Consider the following 22,528-nt stretch of genomic DNA (forward strand, 5'->3'; position numbering starts at 1 on the left):
TCCTTGTGAATCTCCCCCACATATTTTTGAATGGCCTTTTCTTAACAATCCTTTCAAGGATGCGGTTATCCCGGTTGCTTGTGCACCTTTCTCTACCACAGTTTTTCCTTCCACTCCACTTTCCATTAATATGCTTGGATACAGCACTCTGTGAACAGTCGGCTTCTTTAGTAATGACCTTTTGTGGCTTCCCCTCCTTGAGTGTGTCAATGACGCCTTCTGGACATCTGTCAGGTCAGCAGTCTTACACATGAATGTGGAGCTACTGAAACAGACTAAGGAACCTTTTTAAACACTTAGAAAGCCTTTGCAGGTGTTTTTTGTTAATTATTCTAACTTACTGAGATAATGACTTTTGGGTTTTTATTGGCTGTAAGCCATAATCATCAACATTAACAGAAATAAACACGTGAAATAGATCACTCTGTCTGTAATGACTCTATATAATATAGGAGATTCACTTTTTGTATTGAAGAACTGAAATACATTAACTTTTTGATGATATTCTAATTTTGTGAGTAGCACCTGTATATCCAAGCATACTGATTTTTGCTTGTCACGGCTGTAACTTTCATGCCTCCTCACCGCCTCTCTACTCACCATTGTCACCACACCGCTTCTCCTCGTGTCAGGTCGGCTCGCTGAGTTTTCCTTCTTACAGCACTCCTCTGCACTGGAGCAATAACATATTGCTTTCATTTGGCCTTTGGGGAGTGTGGAAGGTCTCTGCAGAAATGTATCCATGCTGTGTTCTACAGAGATTAGGTTCCCGTTTATTCCGTGCTAAGAAGCCTTGTATTAGGCAGCTCATCTCATCACTCCTTGCCCTAAGGTTGGTTCCTAGCTTCCTAACACCTAGTTGTTGCACTTCACCATATTCTGTTACCCATTAACAACTCGGCTTGATCACCCATTCTGCCTGACCTTTCTGCTCCTGAACTTGGCTAGGTGTTTTTAAACTGTGCTGCCTGGCCTGACCTCAGAATGTCTGACCACGTCTTTGTCTTTGCCTTCCTGTAATGCGTACCCGCGCCTCTAACCCTCTGTTCACCTGCTGCTGGCATCCCAGCCTATCCTCACCATCAGAGGCCATAATGAAAACCTAGTAAAGACCCAGTCATGCCTCTCCATGGTAAGCCTGGCCCATGGCCCAGTGGGCCCACCCCCACCTGCATTACATCGCTGTTCCACATACTTTCCTGCTTCGCTTTCCCACACCATACCAGTTGTCGACTTGTTAATATAGCTGTGATATTCCACGTCATCTGGCCAACTAAATGCCTCTGGTCTGTTCAGCTCACCCTGGTCAGTGGCTTAGCTAATCCACATCACCAGATGAGCCCTTAACATCAGTCAGGTAGAATGCTATTGTGCAGCTAAAAATGACGAGGGGACTCCATCCTCAGTATCAGTGCAGCTCTCAGAGCTCAGAATCTCAGCAATCAGTAGGTGATGGCAAATCCTGGCAATATGCCACAATTTTCTGAGATGGGAATGCCACTTTCAGGTCTATCTACTTTTGTGATAAGATATCACCCACTCAGCAATGAGTTTGCCCTCTTTGGTAGGCCGTGCATGTAATGGACCTGGTACATGTGTGGCGCCCCTTTTTGGACATTGGAAAGTCGACACTTGCATGGGACATTTCCCTCTCACGGCAACTGCAGACAAAAGCACCAGATAGCTCTATAACAAAATCTCAACTTTACTTTTATTATTTTTTTTTCCCTTCTTAAAAGTTTCAACAATACAGACTCGTTGACAGGCGTGCAGAGGAAAACTGGTCACAGGACCTAGCATAATTAGGCCACAGCTTTCTCCTTCATTCTTATTCACAGAATCTCTCTGTCACTCAAACCTTGGGCCCTTGACCCTTCATCAGCCCTAACTCACTTGCAGTACCATCATCTCCAGGACACTTGGTTACTTGTCTGGCCTTCACCATCTTCTCATACTATTTTTGAGGCATCTGTCACTTGCCCCTTTTGAGATCTCGCTATACCGTTGATGTGATCTGGCTCTTGCCCCTCCCTGGAGGGTCTGTTCTCAGTCACGGAGACATCAGAGTGGACCTCTAATTTTCTCAGATTCTTGTCTTAGTACAGGGAGTGACTCGTAGAGCAGCTACTCCTTATCTCCAACTTACCTTCTCGAGTCAGGAAAATCACAGACGAAATCTGCCCTCTGTGACATAGTGTGAGGCGGCAGACTACATTCACGTGCCCGTTATACATGGCACATAGTAGGTGGGTCCTGGTACAGATTGGGCAGTGAGATTTTGGTGGCCTATTTCGTTTTTAGCCATTTTGATTTTTAAAATGTATAGTCTGAGATGGTCTGGAAAGTATTAATTGGTAGAATTGTAATTTTTCATTTTATGTTAATTATTATTTGCATTTTATTTGTTTCTTTACAATTTTTGATAGGTCCTTTTCACTCTGCTATTTGTCGCATGTGCCAGGAAAACTCCCTCGGTTCTCTATAGAGTGCCAAAGTCATTTTAACCTCTGTACGAATTGCACATACTGGTATAGTATTCTTTTTTTATAGGGTCTAAGGTCTTTCCACTTTGTGGACACAGATAGAAAGAACAGTAAATTCAATTGCATATGTTTTGGAGGTGGAAATCGGCCCCCTTACCTATTGGGCCCCTTGACAATCTCTATCCAGATTGAGGAGCAAACCCTCCTTGATAACTGCTGATTACGGCACCACAAGTGGTAAACACGCAGGATCCCATAAACCATCTGCCCCCTTTTCCGCATTAATTTACTAAGAAAAATAACATGTCGGACCCCTCTTATCTCTTTAGTGCAGTGCCAGTGATATATGCAGTAGTAACATGTACAGGAGCTTTGGCAATGTCGAGAACGGGTTAAGTTTCTCCAGTGAAAATCCTTTCCATATCCTTGAGAAGCAGATGACGCTTTAATGGATTCTTGGTCTGTCACGAAGCTTTATGCAAGAAGAATGTTCTCGCTGTGGCATCAGCACTCTACCCAGAAGGGAATTGTAGTAAAAAAAGATGTGTAAATTCTCCGAGCATCTAGAAATTATTTATTTATGACTGCACGTCCGTAAAAAACAGAGACAAAAATGATGTCCCTTTTACAAAGTCAAGAACCAGAACCACAGCTTCTTCATTGTAGAGACCTGAGCTAATTGGAATATATTTTTCCCAGGGACCATTACTCTAAATACTCGTCTCCACCGCTAATCTCCGAAATTAGAACCAGTGGCTTCCAAGATTACGTTCTTCTCCTAGCGATTTCCCGATATTTCCACTGCTTATCCCCCATATTGCTCTGAATTGTAGGAATGAAATTATACTTAGGCCACTTGTAGATGGTGGTCAATTGTTCTTAATACAGATCTACCAAGCAAGGACTGGGCCGGCTCTAGGTTTATGTGGGCCATTAGTTAATAAAGTTCTGGTGGGTCCTACTTTGCTTAAGATTTTGCCTTTTTGCCTTATAAGAGCCAGGGTCGCTGTGGGCCCCTTCAACACATGCCACAATTCATGATGTACACATAAGAAATATAGGTATAGTATAATGCAAGGGTCGACACTGAAAGCTTGGGGCCCCTGTGCAATAAATCTGTCTGGACCCCGGCATGCCGCTTATGATGAGGACTATCTGGCCATAGAACCTCCGGAGCCTTGGGCTCTGGCCATACTGCCCCCATTATCACCGCGTACATAGAGTTCAAAGGGCACCATAGCAGTTCTATTTGGCCCCCACACCTCTAATAATATATATAGTTATATTTTTTTACTAAGATGGAAATATATATCTACATTAGGAGTCGGTTATGCTGTATATATTATATTAGATTATATGTCTGGTATCTGTACCATCTGGTGTCTGAAAGGTTATTCCCCAAATAAATCACGTTATCCCCAATCCCAATGATAAGGGATAACTTACTGACTTTTGGTGGACTGTCCACTGGGAACCCCAGTAATCCTGAGAACAGGACTCATGAGCTCAGCCATGAATGTATTGGAGGGGCGCATGCTCTACTTCTGCTCTATTCATTGTCTATGGAACGAGAAAAGTATGGTGAAGGTGTGGTACAGCTCATGATCCAAAGCATACCACATCATCTGTAAAACACGGCGGGGGCAGTGTGATGGCTTGGGCATGCATGGCTGCCAGTGGCACTGGGTCAACTAGTGTTTATTGATGATGTGACACAGGACAGAAGCAGCCGAATTAATTATGAGGTATTCAGAGCCGCCATACTGTGTGCTCAGATCCAGCCAAATGCAGCCAAACTGATTGGTCGTCGTTTCATACTACAGATGGACAATGACTCAAAACATAAAGCCAAAGCAACCCAGGAGTTTATTACAGCAAAGAAGTGGAATATTCCTGAATGGCCAAGTCAGTCACCTGATCTCAACCCAATTGAGCAGCATTTCACTTGTTAAAGACTAAACTTCAGACAGAAAGGCCCACAAACAAACAGCAACTGAAAACCACCGCAGTGAAGGCCTGGCAGAGCATCAAAAAGGAGGAAACACAGCGTCTGGTGATGTCCATGAGTTCAAGACTTCAGGCAGTCATTGCCAACAAAGGGTTTTCAACCAAGTACTAGAAATGAACATTTTATTTAAAATTATTTAATCTGTCAAATTACTTTTGGTCCATTTAAAAACAGGGTGGCACATGTTAAGGAGCTGAAACTCCCAAACCCTTCATCCAATTTTAATGTGGATACCCTCAAATGAAAGCTGAAAGTCTGAACTTCAACTGCATCTGAATTGTTTTATTTAAAATTCATTGTGGTGATGTCTATAACCAAAATTAGAAAAATGTTGTCTCTGTCCAAATATATATGGACTTAACTGTAAATAACATTACCCACATGTCTACTTTACATCAGCACAATTTTTGAAACAAAATGTTTTTGTTAGGAATTATAAGGGTTAAAAGTTGACCAGCGATTTCTCATTTTTCCAACAAAATTTACAACACCAGTTTTTTTTTAGGAACCACCTCAAATTTGAAGTGACTTTGAGGGGTCTATATGACAGAAAAAAAAAACAAAAGTGACACCATTCTAAAAACTGCACTCCTCAAGGTGTTCAAATCCACATTCAAGAAGTTTATTAACCCTTCAGATGCTTCACAGGAATTTTTGGAATGTGGAAAAAAAATTAACTTTTTTTCACAAAAAATTTACTTTAGACCAATTTTTTTTTATTTTCACAATGGTAACAGGAAAAAATACCCCCCAAAGTGTTATGCAAGTCCTCCTGAGCAAGCCGATACTCCATATGTAGGGGAAAACCACTGTTTGGATGCACGGCAGGGCTCGTAAAGGAAAGAGCGCCATTTGACTTTTTAAATGCAAAAAATGCTGGAGCATTTATCGGACGCCATGTCATGTTTGGAGAGCCCCTGATGTGACTAAACAGTGAAAATCCTCTACAAGTGACACCAATTTGGACACTATACCCATCAAACAACTTATCTAGATGTGTATTGAGCACATTGAACACTCAGATGTTTCACAGAAGTTTATAACGTTGAGTAAAACAAAATCACATTTTCCCCACAAATATGTTTTTTTGCCAAAGATTTTACATTTTCATAAGGGTAACAGGAGAAATTGCACCATGCAATTTGTTGTGCAATTTCTCCTGAGTATGCCGATACCTCATATGTAGGAGAAAACTACTGTTTGGGCGCATGGCAGGGCTTGGAAGCAAAGGAGTATCATTAGGCTTTTTGAATGCAAAGTTAACTGGAATCATTAGCTGATGCCATGTCCCGTTTGGAGTGTGCTGATGTTCCTAAACAAAGGAACCCCACCACAAGTGACCCCATTTTGGAAACTAGACCCCTCAAGAAATGTATTTAGATGTGTGGTGAGCACCTTGAACCCCCAGGTGCTTCACAGAAATTTATAATGATAAGCAGTGAAAATAAAATAATCATATTTTCCCCATAAAAATGTTTACAAATTTTAGCCCCAATTTTTTTTATTTTCAAAAGGGTAACAGGAGAAATTGTACCATACAATTTGTTCTGCAATTTCTCATGAGTATGCCGATACCACGTATGTGAAAGAATACTACTTTTGCGACACAGTGCAAAGCTAAGAAAGGAAAAGGCGCCATATTGGAGTTCAGATTTTGCTAGAATGGCTTGAGGGTGCCTTGTTACATTGGCAGAGCCCCTGGGGTGCCAGAACAACAGAAACCCCCCATATGTGAACCCATTTTACAAACTACACTCCCCAATGAATTCATCTAGGGGTGATCATATTGACACCACATGTGCCTCACAGAATGTTTTACCATTGAGCAGTGGAGAAAGAATAAATTATGTTTATACCTCTAAAATGTTGATTTAGCCCCAAGTTTTTAATTTTTCTCAGGGCTAATAAGAATTTTTTTTACAGCAAACTGAGGTCCATTTTTTTCCTGAGTGCACCAATACCCTACATGTACTTGGGAAATATTTTAAAGGCACAATGCAAAACTCAGAAAGGAAGGAGCGCCATACTGTAGTGCAAATTTTACTGTTATGGATTGTGGGTGCCATGCTCCACTGGGAGAGCCCCTGAAGTGCCAGTACAGCAGAACCTACCATAAGTGACCGCATTTTACAACCAACATCTTTCAACTAATTCATTTAGAGATGCATTAATCATATTGACACCAGGAGTAATGTACCTAAGTCTAAGTCTCTCAATGAGTTAAGCAACGTAGGGCATCGGATACGTGTCAAAACTGGATACCTCATTCAGTCTGCGGTAGTCATTACAAAACCGCCACTTACCGGCAGGCTTCGGCACTAGGACGATGGGACTTGACCATCCACTTTTTTACTCTACCACGCCAAGGTTTAGCATTCTCCTCACCTCATTTGATATTACTTCATGGCGTGCTTTGGGATTTCTATAGGGTTTAAGGTTCACCCTTATGTACAGCTCTGTTGTCATGCTCCACCTCCTGCGTATGCCCTGGCAACTCCAAGAACAGGTCACAGATCCACTGACGCAGTTCCCGACACTGTTGCTTCTGGGCCGGAGGTAGAGCCTCCTTCCAGCGATTTCCGATCTCGTCACGGCTTGAGCAAGTTCACTTGGTGAGACTTTCTTCGACTTGGCTGGTGTAACTTGTAATTAAATTTGCCCAGTTTTTCCTCCACCTCATATGGGCCTTGCCACTTGGCTGAGAGCTTGCTCTCGATCATGGGGATAAGCACCAGCAGACAGTCCCCAGGCTGGAACTGCCTCAGCCTCGCTGATCGGTTATACATCCTTGCTTGTGCCTCATGTGCCTGGAGAAGCATCACTTTTTGCCATTCTCTCCTGCAACATGTTCTTTGTTGCTCCAGTGGGGCATGACCTCGGCTTCCCAAGTTTCCTTGGCGATGTTTAGGAGCCCTCACAGATGTCGACCATACAAGTGCTCGAATGGAGAGAAGCCGGTGGAGGCTTGCGGATCTTCTCTGACGGAGAAGAACAGAAACAGAAGCAGATAGTCCTAATCTCAACTGGCCTTCTCAATGAACTTCTTGAGCATGGCCTGTAAGGTCTTATTGAAATTCTATAATTGGCCGTCTGTCTGTGAATGATAGATTGAGGTTCGCAGCTGGGCAATCTGGAGGACCTTACACAACTCCTTCATCACCTTACTCGTGAAGGGTGTTCCATGGTCTGTCAAGATCTACTTTGGCAGGCCCATCCTAGCAAAAATATGGACAAGTTCCCGGAGCTAAACTTTTGGCAGAGAGTTAGTACATAGTGGTACTGCTTCTGAGTAGCATAGTCCATGACCACTAGGATGTATTGATGCCCCCGTGCAGACTTAACTAAGAGACATACTATATTCATGGTAATTCTCTCAAACGGGACCTCTATCACAGGTAACAGGACTAGGGGACTTCAGAAGTGAGATGAGGGAGCGGTTATCTGGCAGTTGAGGTAGGACCTACAATAATCTAGGATCTCCCGGTAACATCCTGGCCATTAAAACCTCCGCATTATCCTCTTCCGAGTTTTCTCTACACCCAGATGTCCCCCCACAACATGTGAATGGGCCATGTCTAAAACCCTCTGCCGGTAGGGTCCTGGCATCAACAGTTGCTCCACTATCTCACCTCGCCTCAGTTTGGTCACCCAATATAATAACTCCTCATTATGGAAACCTGGTGTCTGCCCTTGGCTCTTGAGCAACTCCATTACAGAGAGTAACATTGTCAAACACCCCCTTTAAGGTAAAGTCCCTAATTTAAGCAGTCCCAAAGTTCATTTCGGACTCTTCCATCTCAGGGAGGTTGAGCTCCTTGGTCACCGTCTCACCCTCCTTTCCAGCAAGGGCATACAAGGGAAACTCCTCCATCTTTGATTTCGATGGAGTTTTTTCCCCAGGGATCTGGCTTTTGTCTGCCCCTTTTTCCACAAGTCCCAAAATAAGGAAAAATCCCATGCAATATGACTGGATGTATCAAGTCCTTTACTACCCCAACCTCATGGGACTTGGTACCGTGGTCAGTTCCCATGGTCACTCTGGCCACAGGGTAGTCCTTGATGTTCCCGTGTATGCAGCAGATGCCGACAAACTTGCCAGGGGTCAAATGATGGGGAAGTGTAGCACTGATCAGTGTCATCAGACTTCCAGAGTCCAACAGCCCAAGTACCTTTACCCTATTAATTCACATAGCACACGCCTGCAGACTCTCGCCTGGTTGACAGTCCACACTACCGGCCGGATAGGCATAACAGGAACGCCGCTGGCCTAGGCTGCAGTCCATTGGTTAAGGGGACATATGACACCAGGTGGCTATGTGTCCAGGATTGTGACATCATTAACAGACCATGTCCTTAACAACAGCCTTTGAGGCACCCTCAGTGGGATTGGGATGCCCCAGTTTTGTGGCTCAAGACCCCCTCCATGGTGAGTCCACCCCCTTTCGGTATTCCAGTATGGGGAAGGAACAATGTACGGTTTCCCAAGGGATTTCTCAACAATCTGGTATCTCTCTACTAGGCTAACCAGGTCATCTGCATTCCGAGGGTTGCCCTGGGCAACCCAGGTCTGTATTGGCCTGAGAAGGGAGTGGATGATTCTGTCCATCACCACACACTCGACACTCAACCATCTGGGCCGGAGTGGAATACTCTGGCTGCAACCACTTTTGGACTAGATGTAACACGTCATCTTTGCGTCCTGCTCATCTCTAGTTGGGACCTGTGGATTATTTTTTGATCTTTCATTCAAAGTCTGAGCCGCCAGAACTTTCTTATCTTTATGTAGCTTCACTATACAACGTCTGGCATTTTGGTGTCTGTAAAGCCGTGTTCACATGTAGCGTAAACACTGTGTTTTATTGTTTTCTTCAGGTTCCACACTAAACTACACAATAACAATCATCTCTGATTATTACTGCTTTCTTTAGGCCTTTTACCCTTTATGTGATTCGTTTTTGGTGCAGATGTGAAGCCGCGTTTTGAATGTTTTTTTTATAGTACAGAAAAGTATTGATTCTGCTCTTTATAAAATACTAGATGGTGGCCCGATTCTAACGTATCGGGTATTCTAGAATATGCATGTCCGCGTAGTATATTGCACAGCCCACGTAGTATATTGCCTAGCCACGTAGCATATTGCCCAGTGACGTAGTATATTGCCCAGTGACGTAGTATATTGCCCATCCACGTAGTATATTGCCCAGTGACGTAGTATACAGCACAGAGCCACGTAGTATATTGCCCAGCCACGTAGCATATTGGCCAGTCACGTAGTATATTGCCCAGCTACGTAGTATATTGCCCAGCCATGTAGTATATTTCCCAACCACGTAGTATATTGCACAGCGACGTAGTATACAGCACAGAGCCATGTAGTATATTGCCCGTTACGTAGTATATTGCCCAGCCACGTATGTCACAGGTTAAAAAATAAAAAATAAACATATACTCACCTTCCAGGACCCCTTGTAGTCCTGTCGCCTCCTTCATATGACCGTGACATCATGGCAGGTCCTTCTCGCAGACCATCCTTGCCACCGGAACCTGCCGCTTGCATGGAGCGGTCACCGGAGCATCGCGAGGAGCGGGAAAGGTGAGTATATAATGATTTTTTACTTTTTTTATTATTTTTAACATTAGATGTTTTACTATTGATGCTGCATAGGCAGCATCAATAGTAAAAACTTGGTCACACAGAGTTAATAGCGGCGGTAACGGAGTGAGTTACCCGCGGCATAACGCGGTCCGTTACCGCCGGCATTAACCCTGTGTGAGTGGTGGAGGGGAGTAGGGAGCGGGCGCCAGGCACTGACTGCAGGGGAGTAGGGCGGGACTAATCGGACTGTGGCCGTTGCTGGTTGGTCACGGCAGCCATGACAGGCAGCTGGCGAGACCAATCAGCGACTTGGATTCCATGACAGACAGAGGCCACGAACAATGAATATCCGTGACAGAAAGAAAGACAGAAGGACAGAAAGATGGAAGTGACCCTTAGACAATTATATAGTAGATCTTCAGTTTTTTTACATGTTTTTTAGGCTCCACATAGAAGACAAGAGAAAAAAGTCTCTAAAACCTCACAGTTCACCAGCATCTTTAGACTACAGGGGGCGCAGCTTTCATGAAATCACATCCACTTTGCTTGGACAGTTGAGCACAGTAGAATAGAAAAAACCTGCAGCATTTATGTTACATGTGAATGCAGCGCCCCAGAGTCCTGGTCGTTGCAGTAGTGTCATTCTTCCACCAGGGGGAGTGATATTACGTCTGATGGCAATAAAGGAGATCTTCCTACCAGGTATCACAAACCATACACCACACTTCACACTCCAGACCACCAGGGGGAGCCATGCTCCTATCTACTAGGGCACTCCTCACAGAAGGGTAAAACTGGTGGGCTGGATAGAAAGTGAGAGAGAAGCTGACTGGGCTTTGCCCAGGCAACACCTGTCAGGGAGACAGGGGGGAAGGAGGAACATCGGAGCTGCAGACAGAGGGTCCCTGTCAGGGGTGGGATCCTGACAGAGGCCTAGCAAGACAGAAAGACATGGAGCTGCACCTGCCCCACGTGCGGCAGCACCTAAGAAAGGACACGAAGAGAATTGTGTTGAGGGTGAGAAATGAAGTCATAGCACAAGGAGATAACACCAGAAGGAGTTCTGTCCTGTAAGAGGCTGCCTCCTTCTGATGCGCATAGCCGGTGGCCGGAACACCGAGGGAGCAACCGTCTCCAAGCCTTGCTCCAGAGACCGGCAGGACAGTCAATTCCTTAATACCTAAGAAGACACGGTGGCAACTTGTGGGGGTCGGGGCGTCTCTAGGGTCCCTATAAACAAGCCTCAGGCCATCAGTCATACGGGTTTGTCCTATCCATACCATCTGGGGGACAGAGAAGAAGAAATAACATCTAGAACATCTACAAGAGTTGTGAGGACCTTACCGAGAAGCTCAGCAGGGAGGGACTACAACACACAGGCGCTAGTAGGAAGGCTACTGATTTCCACCTGGATAAGGGGATTCTGGATTTGCCTTCAGACCGGCTGGACTCTGCCTACCCTGTGGTCTGTACCCTGGACTGTGGATGCTGAAGTCTTCAGTAAAAGGTAAAGAGACTACAACCTTGTGTCCTCGTTATTCTCTGCACCTTACATCATCCACCATCACCACCTACACTTCTGGGAAGCCCTGGGGACACACTTCACCTGTGGGAAGGTATACCATCTAGCTGCCATTCCATCACCCCAGCGGACCCCTAAGCAGCGTCAGTCACCCTGACCGAATACCACAGGTGGCATCACGAACTACCCCTTTAAAGACCTTTCCCAAAACCATAAAAACTCTTTCCTTTATTGGACGTCCCTCAAAGGGCCACGGACCGGGTCGGGCCACCGTGACATTCCCCGAACCGAAGGACCCGGTGCCGAGTACCCCATTGCCCTAACATGGGGGCGATCCATGAACACGGTCTAAATATCTAAGCAAAGTGGATGTGATTTCATGAAATTGAATAAAAGAAAAGCAGCAAACACGCAATAATCAGAGAAGATTGTTATTGTGTCGTCTGGTACAGGCACCTGCTGTGAGCACGACCTCAGCATTACATTTTTATTACATTTCTTATGGATTTAATCATCAATTACGCCATCTTTTTTACACCATTTGCCAATCCCGATAAATAATCTGATCGCTGTGAGGTGCGGGTCATTACAATTACAGGGATACTGAATATGTCTGTGTGATTTATGATGTTTATTATTTTAAAAAAACAAATTAAAAATGACAATATTTTAAATGTTTTTCATTATTTTTAGTAATTTTATAGAATAAAAAAAATCTATTTTATTCTCCCTCTAGAATACAAATACAGATGCTTCTTACAAAATTAGAATATCAACAAAGAGAGAAACTCATATATTATATAGTCATTACAACTCAGCCTATTTTAGTGAACACCACTAAATTTTAAGAAGAAATAACCAGGATTTTTCTACGATCTCTGACAGTGCTATTTCACTGGAATGCTGCGCTCACCCGGCAATGCAATTGTGGGGTCCCAGGCGGCTGACATGTCTAATGCAGGCATCCCATCAACAAAATCAAGGGTTTAAGTCCTCTTGAGGGGAAGTAAAAAAATAAAGAGAAATGAAAAAAAAAAAATGTAAAAAATAAAAATGAGAAATTTTACCATTTTTTAAAATAAAGAAATAAACATATCAGTATCGCAACGTCCATAAATATCTGATCGAAAATGTTAAATGATTGAATTCACATAGTTAATGCTTTAAAGAGAAAATAATCAAAAAGCCAGAATTGCCATGTTTGAGTCTACGCATGTACAAGCAAGAAAAAATGCAATCAAGTAATCAAAATGTCCCCGAATATTCATACAAAAAAAAATACAGCTGACCACCCAAAAAAAAAGTTGCTGTACAACTCAGTAGATGAAAAAATACATTTTTAATATATTTTTTTCACCAAATATAAAAAAATACTATAAACGTTTGCTATTGCCGTAATTGTCCTGACAAACTTGCAAAACATGTAACCTAAGAACACCCCAGACGCCTTTCTTCTTCACTTCTAAGGAGGAGCCATGACATTCCCATCGACCCTAAATATTATGACTGAAGGAATTCATGATATCTCAAACCATCACATTCCTGCTCCTTGGAGGAATTCAGTTGTGGAAATGGTTGTAGAAATCTTATCTGGGTTTGCCTTAAACATCACTTTAGAAAAATGGCCGATTTCTGCCCCTAATAAGTACCAATCAACCATACAAGAGTAATTTTTCACATGGACTAGTGGGCTGATTATTGGCTTGCCTGGCAGCTGCTAAAGGGCTCTCCAGAAACGGGGCACACCAGGGTTGGACTGTCTTTGCTTTCTCCAACAATCATCCTTCAGATCACCATTTCTTTGACTTTCTCTAGGCAACTTAACACATACCACCTCCAGAAGATTTAGTGTTTAGCCCCACAAGCTTTAGGTTTCGCCTGGTTTCTCATCCCTCTCTTGCTCAGGAAAAAGTCCACAATTGACTCTAACGATACAGCAGCATGGATAATGTGAGGATACATTCACATAGTTTTTTACTTGGATTTTGGAGAGGATTTTGCTCCATATTAAAAAAAACGCTTCAAATTATTTTGGAATAATCTTCCGACTGATTTAAGCAGGATCACTTTCCTATAATGCTCATGGTGCTGTTTTATTCCAAGTAGAGAAAAAAAGAAAAACGTTCTTTCTTGAGACAAAAATGATCTAAATTTGACCATTGTATCATTAGAAACTGAAAAAAACACCCCATGCAGAAAAATTAAAAAGAACCACTCTACAAAACGGAAAAGGTTTCTCAGCCAAAAAAAAATCAATGTCCAAAGTCTCTGTGTCAACATGCCTTTACACCTCTACAGTCCGCGTCTACAAGAAGTCTAGGCACACACATCCCAAATCCACTACTTATCTGTCTCACGTTGCTTTCCTCTACTACACATTTACAGTCATGCCCAAAAGTGTTGGCACCCTTGAAATTTTTCCAGAAAAGTAAGTATTTCTCCAAGAAAATTATTGCAATTACACACATTTTGTTATACAAATGTTTATTTTCTTTGTGTGTATTGGAACAACACAGAAAAAATACAGAGAAAAAAAAAAGGCAAATTGGCAATATTTCACACAAAGCTCCAAAATTGGGCAGGACAAAATTGTTGCCAACTTTCCAAAATTGTGGATAAACAACTTTGTTTCAAGCATATGATGCTCGTTCAATCTCACCTGTGGCAAGTAACAGGTAGTGTTAATATAAAAATCACACCTAAAACCAGATAAAAAGTGGAGACGTTGACTCAGTCTTTACAATGTGTTTCTGTTTGTGCCATGCTAAGCATTTGAAAGAGAAAGAGGAGAAGAGAACTGTCTGAGGACTTGAGAACCAAAATTGTTGAAAAATTTCAACAATCTCAAGGTTACAAGCCTATCTCCAGAAATCTTGATGTTTCTTTGTCCATGGTGTGCAATATCACCAAGAAGTTTACAACCCAAGGCAGTGTAGCTAATCTCCCTGGACGTGAACGGCATAGAAAAATTGATGAAAGATTGCAAGTAAAGATAGTCCGGATGGTGGATAAGCAACCCTAACCTAGTTCCAAAGAAATTCACGCTGTCCTGCAGGCTCAGGGTGCATCAGTGTCAACGTGAACTATCCATCAACATTTGAATGAAATGAATCGCTATGGCAGGAGACCCAGGAGGACCCCACTGCTGACACAGAGACATAAAAAAGCTAGTCTGCGGTTTGCCAAAATGTATGTAAGTCAAAATTCTTCTGGAAAGGGGTCTTGTGGACTGATGAGACCAAGATAGATCTTTTTGGTAAAACACATCATTCTACTGTTTACCAAAAACAGAATGAGGCCTACAAAGAAAAGAACACAGTACCTACCATCAAATATGCTGGAGGTTCAGAGATGTGTTGGGGTTGTTTTGCTGCCTGTGGCACTGGGTGCCTTGACTGTGTGCAAGGCATCAAGAAATCTGAATATTACCAAAGGATATATTGAAACACAATGTAGTGCCCATTGTCAAAAAGCTGGGTTTGAGCCATAGGTCATTGGTCATCCAGCAGGACATTGACCCCAAACATTCTTCAAGAAGCCCCCAGAAATGGATGGAAACAAAGCGCTGGAGAGTTCTGAAGTAGCCAGTAATGAGTCTGGATCTAAATCCCATGGATCGCCTGTGGAGAGATCTGAAAATTGTAGTTGGGGTAAGGTGCCATCAAATATGAGAGACAAGGAGCGGTTTACAAGAGAAGAGGATCAAATATTCCAGTTGAAAGGAGTAGGAAGCTTGTGGATGGTTATAGGAAGTGATTGACTGCAGTTATTTATTCCAAAGGATGTGCAACCAAGTATTAAGTTGAGGGTGGCAACTTCATTTTCTGGAGCAATTTCAAAGGTGCCAACACTTTTGGCCATGTCTGTAGTTCTCTTCCTTAAATAAGTCTTCCACTAATACATTTTATTTCACAAAACGGACCACTGTAATCTTAAAAATAAATAAATACTTACCTATTGGTACCCCCACTCCGTCTTCTCCTCTGCACTGCTGCCCATTTCACCCGCCGGTCTTTTCACTACTGCAGGCTGTAGTCATCTCAATTATCCGGACAAGTGCCCATGCTCCGGCTCCAGTCTTCTCTTGACTGTTTCGGTGACAACTAGGTCTTGATGCTCATTATCTCATCATGTTGTTTTTTAATCCTTTCCCAGTCCATATGAATCCAGAAAAATGGCAACTGCCAATCATATACTAAAACATTCAGATTGGCCAGAATCTGTAAATTTGAGGAAATTCTAAACAAATTTGTTTAGTTTCTTTTGACGGTTATGGATGCACCAAAACCGAATCTTGTTGGTTTTTTTTATGTGGTGAATAGTGTTGAGAATTCCGATACCGAGTTCCGATATTTTTGCGATATCGGGAGTCGGGATCGGGATGCATATTCATGTGTAAAATAAAGAATAAAAATAAAAAATAGGGATATACTCACCCTCTGACGCGCCCTGGTTGTAACCGCTGCAACCGGCAGCCTCCGTTCCTAAGAATGAGCGAGTGAAGGACCTGCGATGACGTCGCGGTCTTGTGATTGGTCGGGTAACCGCACACGTGACCGCTCACGTGATCGTGACGTCATCGAAGGTCCTTCACTCGCTCATTCTTTGGAACGGAGGCTGCCGGTTGCAGCGGTTACAACCAGGGCGCGTCAGAGGGTGAGTATATCCCTATTTTTTATTTTTATTCTTTATTTTACACATGAATATGGATCCCAGGGCCTGAAGGAGAGTTTCCTCTCCTTCAGACCCTGGGAACCATCCAGGATCACTTCCGATATTTGTGTCCCATTGACTTGTATTGGTATCGGGTATCGGTATCGGCGATATCCGATATTTTTCGGATATCGGCCGATACAATCCGATACCAATACTTTCAAATATCGGAAGGTATCGCTCAACACTAGTGGTGAATGGAAATTTTACTTTTTTGTGCCCAGTTTCTTTAGATGGATGACATCCAACTATCTCCATACTCTCCTAAATGTATGTAGTGTCATCTCTACATCTCAGAACTACTTTTTTTTAAAAAAACTGACCTCTTTTTGGTCCTTCTAACATCTTCTTTACCTAAACCCCAAAACACCATCCCCATCTGTAATACAACCATACACCCTAAATATTACAATCCATGCCTCGGAGCCTCACATGAGTCAGATATGTCATCTTTTCTTTTCTTATGGGTTCCAAATCCTGTTATATGACATAATAAGTCAAATTTGGTTAAGAATTTTCCCCAAATGTCAGATTTTCACGACTCCAGCAGTGTGGGTACATTGAACGACTTGCTCCATTCCGGTATTGAATGGAGCAAGTGAAACTGTGTTTTGAATCAGTGAATCTGTGAATCAGTGAATCTGAGTTTTGTGATTGGCTTCATGTGGTCACATGGTTGGGGCAACACATATCATGATGTGCGTCACCCTTCCCATGTGACCGTCTGGGCCCAATAACAGGACTCAGACTTAAAGCAGCTCCAGACTGGAGCAAATCAAGTGATGGAAGAACCATAGCCTGGGGAGCTTGAGCAGACGAGGCAGTGAGGCAACTTAAAGACAGGTAAGGAAAGGATAGGAAAGGTGAGTATAAGGGGTTTTCTTTTTACTTATAAATTGGAACCTAATTTATTCAGACTGAATCAAATCTGCCTGTTGAATTCGAGTGATTCTGCCAAAATTGAATTTTAAGTGATTTGCTCATCTCTAGATATCACATTGTTCTGCAGGACTTCTCTCATTCTTTGTTACACACTTGTCTGGGCTTCAATGACATTTGCTCTTTTTTGTGCTCCTCTTGGGTTCCAATAACATCATCCGAGGCCTTTTAAAGCTGACTCAGACACTTGTGCTTGTCTGAGTATTCAGTAAGCTTTGTGTTCAGTTACCCTGTGTTTTGGAGCTTGTCTCCCCAATTTTCGAAGCTGACAATAATATCCATTTCTTTCTAAAATCTGATTTTATTGCCTTACTCAGATCAGCAAGTATCCCTTTGTCTGCTTCAACTCTTCTCTGGATTTTTTTCACACTACAAGCCCTGCTGCAACAGTCTGTATAATTTATACTGTACACATAAATTTGCCTGTTGATTTCTGTTGCCTGTGGTTTTTCATTATTTCTGTTGATTAACTCTTTATCTTTGGAGTCGTTCAAACTACTTCACTGCAGAACTGCAAGACTTGAACTGACTGTAGACCTTCAGTTACTGTGTGTGTCAATCCTTGCTCTATCTTCTGGTGTTCCTCACTCCATTGTCTGCCTGCTGTCCTGTCCTCTCATCTGGCAAGTCCTCCTAACTGTGCCATCACCTTCAGTCTGTGTTGTCTACCCTGACCTGTGGCTACGTGAATCCACCTCACCAGGTGAACCATTACCTTTCTATGGCACTCGCTACCCTTCACCATTAGGCTTGCTCCTAGCATTCCTAATTTTAGTCGTGCTATCAAAATTCAAGTTCCATAACTATATTTTACCTGCAGCTATTCTCTATGATTGATACACAGCTTAAACTTTGAATTATGTTCTCTGCACATGACAACATCTGCTAATCCCATACTTGAGTCGGTCAACATCCTCAGAAATGTAAAGAATCCACCTAGGCAAATAGAAATGTAAGGCAATGTGGGGACTGTTTATGAGACGTTATTCTCTGTGTGACGGTAACTCCAGAAATATCTCCGGGACGTATCCACATGTATGTGACATCAGAGGTGTAAGCTGAAACTCCTGGGCCTCAAAGCAAAATATGCACCAGGGCCTCCACATACCTTGGGCCATTTATAATAATTAGCAAAAGGGAATTTTTGGCCCCCCTGAACACCAGCCCAAATGTGACTGTTACTTCTGCACCCCCCTTAGCTATGTCCATGTCCATCACTTGTCACTGAAGACATACTGTTTTTATACAGTCTAAATGTGTTTTTGTAGCTAAATTCCTTCTCCGTCTACTAGTTGTCAGCTCCTGACAACCATTTTTAACCCAGCATTTTTATTTTTTTCTAATTACAATTAAAAATAAAAAGTAAATCTCAGGAACTCAGCTGTGTTCTTCTCTTCCTCTATAGATGCAGAATGAATTACAGTACTCAAAGAACCTAAGGGAGGCTAAAATAAAGTAAAAACAATAAGTAAAATTAATAAAACAGGAAAGTTTTATGGTAATTATTTTTTTTCCTTTTTTCCAATGAAAAATTAAAGAAATTAAAAATAAACATATTTAGTATTGTTGATTCCATCAAAGTCACATCTATCAAAATATACATTTTATTGCCCACATGGTAAACATCGTAAAGAGAAAAACAAATCAAAATGCCAGAATTGCTGTTTTCTGATCTGCTCATAAATGCAATAAAAAGCAATCAAAATGTCATATCTACAAAATTATATCAATAAAAACAATGGCTCACTGCATAAGAAACAGACCCTCACCGATGTTGCTGGAGTCAGAAAATGGTGGAAAAAGGTTTACGAAATTCTGAATTTTTTTTAACTGCTAAATTATAAAAAAAATATATAAGGTTAAAATATACCACAAAGAGTATTTGGTGCGTTTTTACAGGTGCATATTTTCATGTGAAAAAAAAAACCCACTGGGCTTTTTTTTACATTGTGGAAATTGACCTGAGGTGCGATTTTTAAATCTTCACCATCAATTTCTCTTCCAGTAAATATGCATTGAGATTTAAATGAGAAGAGGAAAATCTGCAAATAAAAAACATGCATGTAATCTGCACATGACTCTAGCAATAAAGCTTTATGACTGTTAAAGTTTCCAAAACTAAGCAGTTCTAATTAAAAATGATCAAAAAGAGACAAAACCACAGATGAAAAGAATGTGATAACACGTGTGAAGAACATTGGAGATATAATTTCATGTCAATCATTTGTATGCTATTTGTGCAGCTGCAACAGGACACCTGGCTCAGCAGGGGGCCCATCCTTCACAGCTTCAAAGAAGAAATTTCTAGCTCATACAGAAACCTCCATGTGTACCATGCAGTCTAACTGCTTTGCTCAGTCAGCTATGATTTCATAAGGAGAATATGGACTTATCATATGTCCTAGCTACACACAAGTTACATTTTCGAGATCTCTGGAACTGGCCGAATGACTTCCAGGGTCTAGCACATCAGAATGGGGAGATACGTAGAATGGTTACTAGGAGCCAGGTAGCAATGCCAAGTTTTGTCTGCAAGCGTAACGGGGCCTGGCCGAATTCATTGGCGCCTGAACCGCCGCTCTATGGCTTTCTGTTGGGAAGTTATGATAGGGTTCATAGGTTTGGTAGCTACAAACCTCTAGGGCAGGGGGATAAGGACCCTACCGGGGGCAGAAATGGGTGTGACCAACATAAGGGGATAAAGGCTTGTGTAAGGCGATGTGCTCTCTACCTGTCTCTCTGTTCACTCCGGAAGTGCAGACCATGTTGAGTAACGTGCTGTGAAGGAACCTGGAACCAGCTGGCAGTCCATGCCTCTGCGGCCCAGAGCACACATGGTCTTACATCAAAGCGGTAATTGACATGATTCATCTGCTTATATCTTTTGTACTTCACCTGTATTTCCATATCTGACTATTGTACAGTATATGTATAACCATTGCGTATATATTGTGCTCTTAAGGCGATTAAATATATAATTTAATCTTGAAGTAAAATGTAGCAAGCCAGTTTCCCAGCTAGATAATAGTAAAGATAATTATAAAATATATATGAAAATTGCACTAAAGTCAAATAAAGGAAAATGTGTGCAGTGCGAGGATGCAATTTTCTCGCATGTAAGCATCCGTGTGACATCCGTATGGCGAGATTTTCTCACCAGCTTGCAAAATGGACACATAATGGATCCATTGGCTCAAATATTCGTGACATTAAGCCTGGTTAATAATGGAGAGGTGTCAATTAGACACCTATCCATTATTAATCCAATAGTAGGAAAGGGTTAAAAATATACACACACATTAAGAATAAAGTATTTTAATGAAATAATGAAACACACAGGTTTAGCATCTTTATTGCACTCTCAATCCAAGCCCTCGTTCTTCTGTAAAAAAAAATCCGAAATAAAAAAGCAACAATATCCCATACCTGTCCGCCGTACAGTCAAGTCCCACGCTGCAATCCATCTCAAGGGGTTAAATAGTTTACAACCCGGAGCGGTGCTAATGCGTCCGGCCGGGCTGAAAACCATAAAGGAATGAATGAAAAGCCTCCCCGCCTGACCGGACATGAACTCATTAGCGTGGGAAAGTTTCTGAACATTTTCCCACGCTGTCAAGTTCACCGCGTCAGGTGGGGAGTCAGCGCATGCTCAGTGACGTCAGGCAGGATGGTGAGGTGCGGGTACATCACAACATATGAAAAATACACTGAAGAATGAAATGAAAAAACGCATGTAACTAATCCGTGTGGAAATACTACAGCATCAAAAACGCACCAAATGCTCATTGTGGGACGGTAGCATTAGTTTGGTATTGCTATAATTGTACTGTCCTGGAGTATCGTGTTACAGGTCATTTTTATTCCACAATGAACACTGTAAAAACAAACCGCAAAAAAATAATGGAGGAATTCAGTTCTTGAAGTTGTTACCCTTTCACCTCACTTGCAATTTTTCAATGCATTGTATGGTAGAATGACGTAGCGTAGATGCTAGGGCCTGCCTATAAAGCTTTGCAGCTATCACTTGGTAGAGCACAATCAGGTGAGACTATCATAGCCTGTATAAAAGCTGAGGCAGGGAATGTTGCTGCCTTTTTGTAGTGACTCTAGATAGAAAGAGGACATTATAGCTCAGCCCCATAGATAAGGAGAGAAAGTCTTAAAACACATACAATATGTCAGGGATATCAATCAGGTGAGACTATCATAGCCTGTATAAAAGCCGAGGCAGGGAATGTAGCTGCCTTTTTGTAGTGACTCTAGATAGAAAGAGGACATTATAGCTCAGCCCCATAGATAAGGAGAGAAAGTCTTAAAACAGATACAATGTGTCAGGGATAACAGTAGGGGGAATCACGCCGATCCCACCGCTGCCACCAGTTTGTCATAAGTGGCAAAGACAATTATGTAATTGACTAAAGAGGCCATGGCTTTTTCCACTACCAAGCCAATTATTGGGGTACTCACAGTGAGCGTCTCGTATATACACCTCCAACTCCAATGAATGGACTATATATATATTTACCCCAATACGATCAATGCCAACTCCACAATAACAAAAGGAACTGCTCGCTGCCACCACCAATAGTTTACACAGCCCAATTGGACACCCATTACAGGTAGCGTATGGCTTCAGGGGTGCGGTGTACAGAGCAAGAGGAACAGAGCTATTAGCTTTTACATAATTAATCCAAAAATATACTTAGTGGTTATAAAAAATATAAAAATATGTTAAGACATGGGAACAAAACAATACGGTATATTTAATCATATGAAATAAAAGGGATAATGACGGCGAATTATTAAATCTGTGTCACAATAATGGCTCAGAGCTTAGCAGAGGGAGGTAATTCATAGGAAAATGGACAGAACTACAGCAAGCTGTACCTTCCAGAATGGACAAAATACAAAAACACAAACTCTGGTTTTTATTACATCCAGGTTAAGCCCACATATCTCCCCTTGGTGAGCTTATATGGGGGCTGGTTGTGGGATGTGCTAGGTCTTTTAGTAGATTATGAGATCCCAAACTTTCAGGATATCTTTGCTCCAGGATGTCTCAGGCAGGAGATATTGTCGTCATGTTTCCTATCACCATTTTAACGTTCTTTAGAGATGAAACATGGCATGGATAGCATCATCCATCTGTCCAATATTCAGTTGGATATATTTTGCTGGCCTTACAGTGATGAGATTGAGGGTTATGTTGGTCCCTTCGCTACGACGCCGAAAATATATCTCCCATAAATATTGGATAGATGCAAACC

The 22,528-nt window shown here is 42.2% G+C and overlaps 1 long non-coding RNA gene across 3 annotated transcripts in view; it reads right to left on the minus strand.

Annotated features, from left to right (window-relative positions):
- LOC143793667 (uncharacterized) overlaps nucleotides 1-22,528 on the minus strand; it is a 154,842-nt gene that overhangs the window by 98,535 nt on the left and 33,779 nt on the right. For 2 of the 3 annotated variants that reach the window (XR_013220187.1, XR_013220185.1), the window contains exon 1: nucleotides 8,667-8,753. The exons of the other annotated variant lie outside the window; for it this stretch is intronic. This is a non-coding gene — a long non-coding RNA (uncharacterized LOC143793667). Of the gene's footprint in view, nucleotides 1-8,666; nucleotides 8,754-22,528 lie in introns of those variants that run through there. 3 annotated transcript variants of the gene reach the window in all.

The sequence above is a fragment of the Ranitomeya variabilis genome, chromosome 1 (assembly GCF_051348905.1).
Source record: "Ranitomeya variabilis isolate aRanVar5 chromosome 1, aRanVar5.hap1, whole genome shotgun sequence".
Classification (NCBI taxonomy): Eukaryota; Metazoa; Chordata; class Amphibia; order Anura; family Dendrobatidae; genus Ranitomeya; species Ranitomeya variabilis.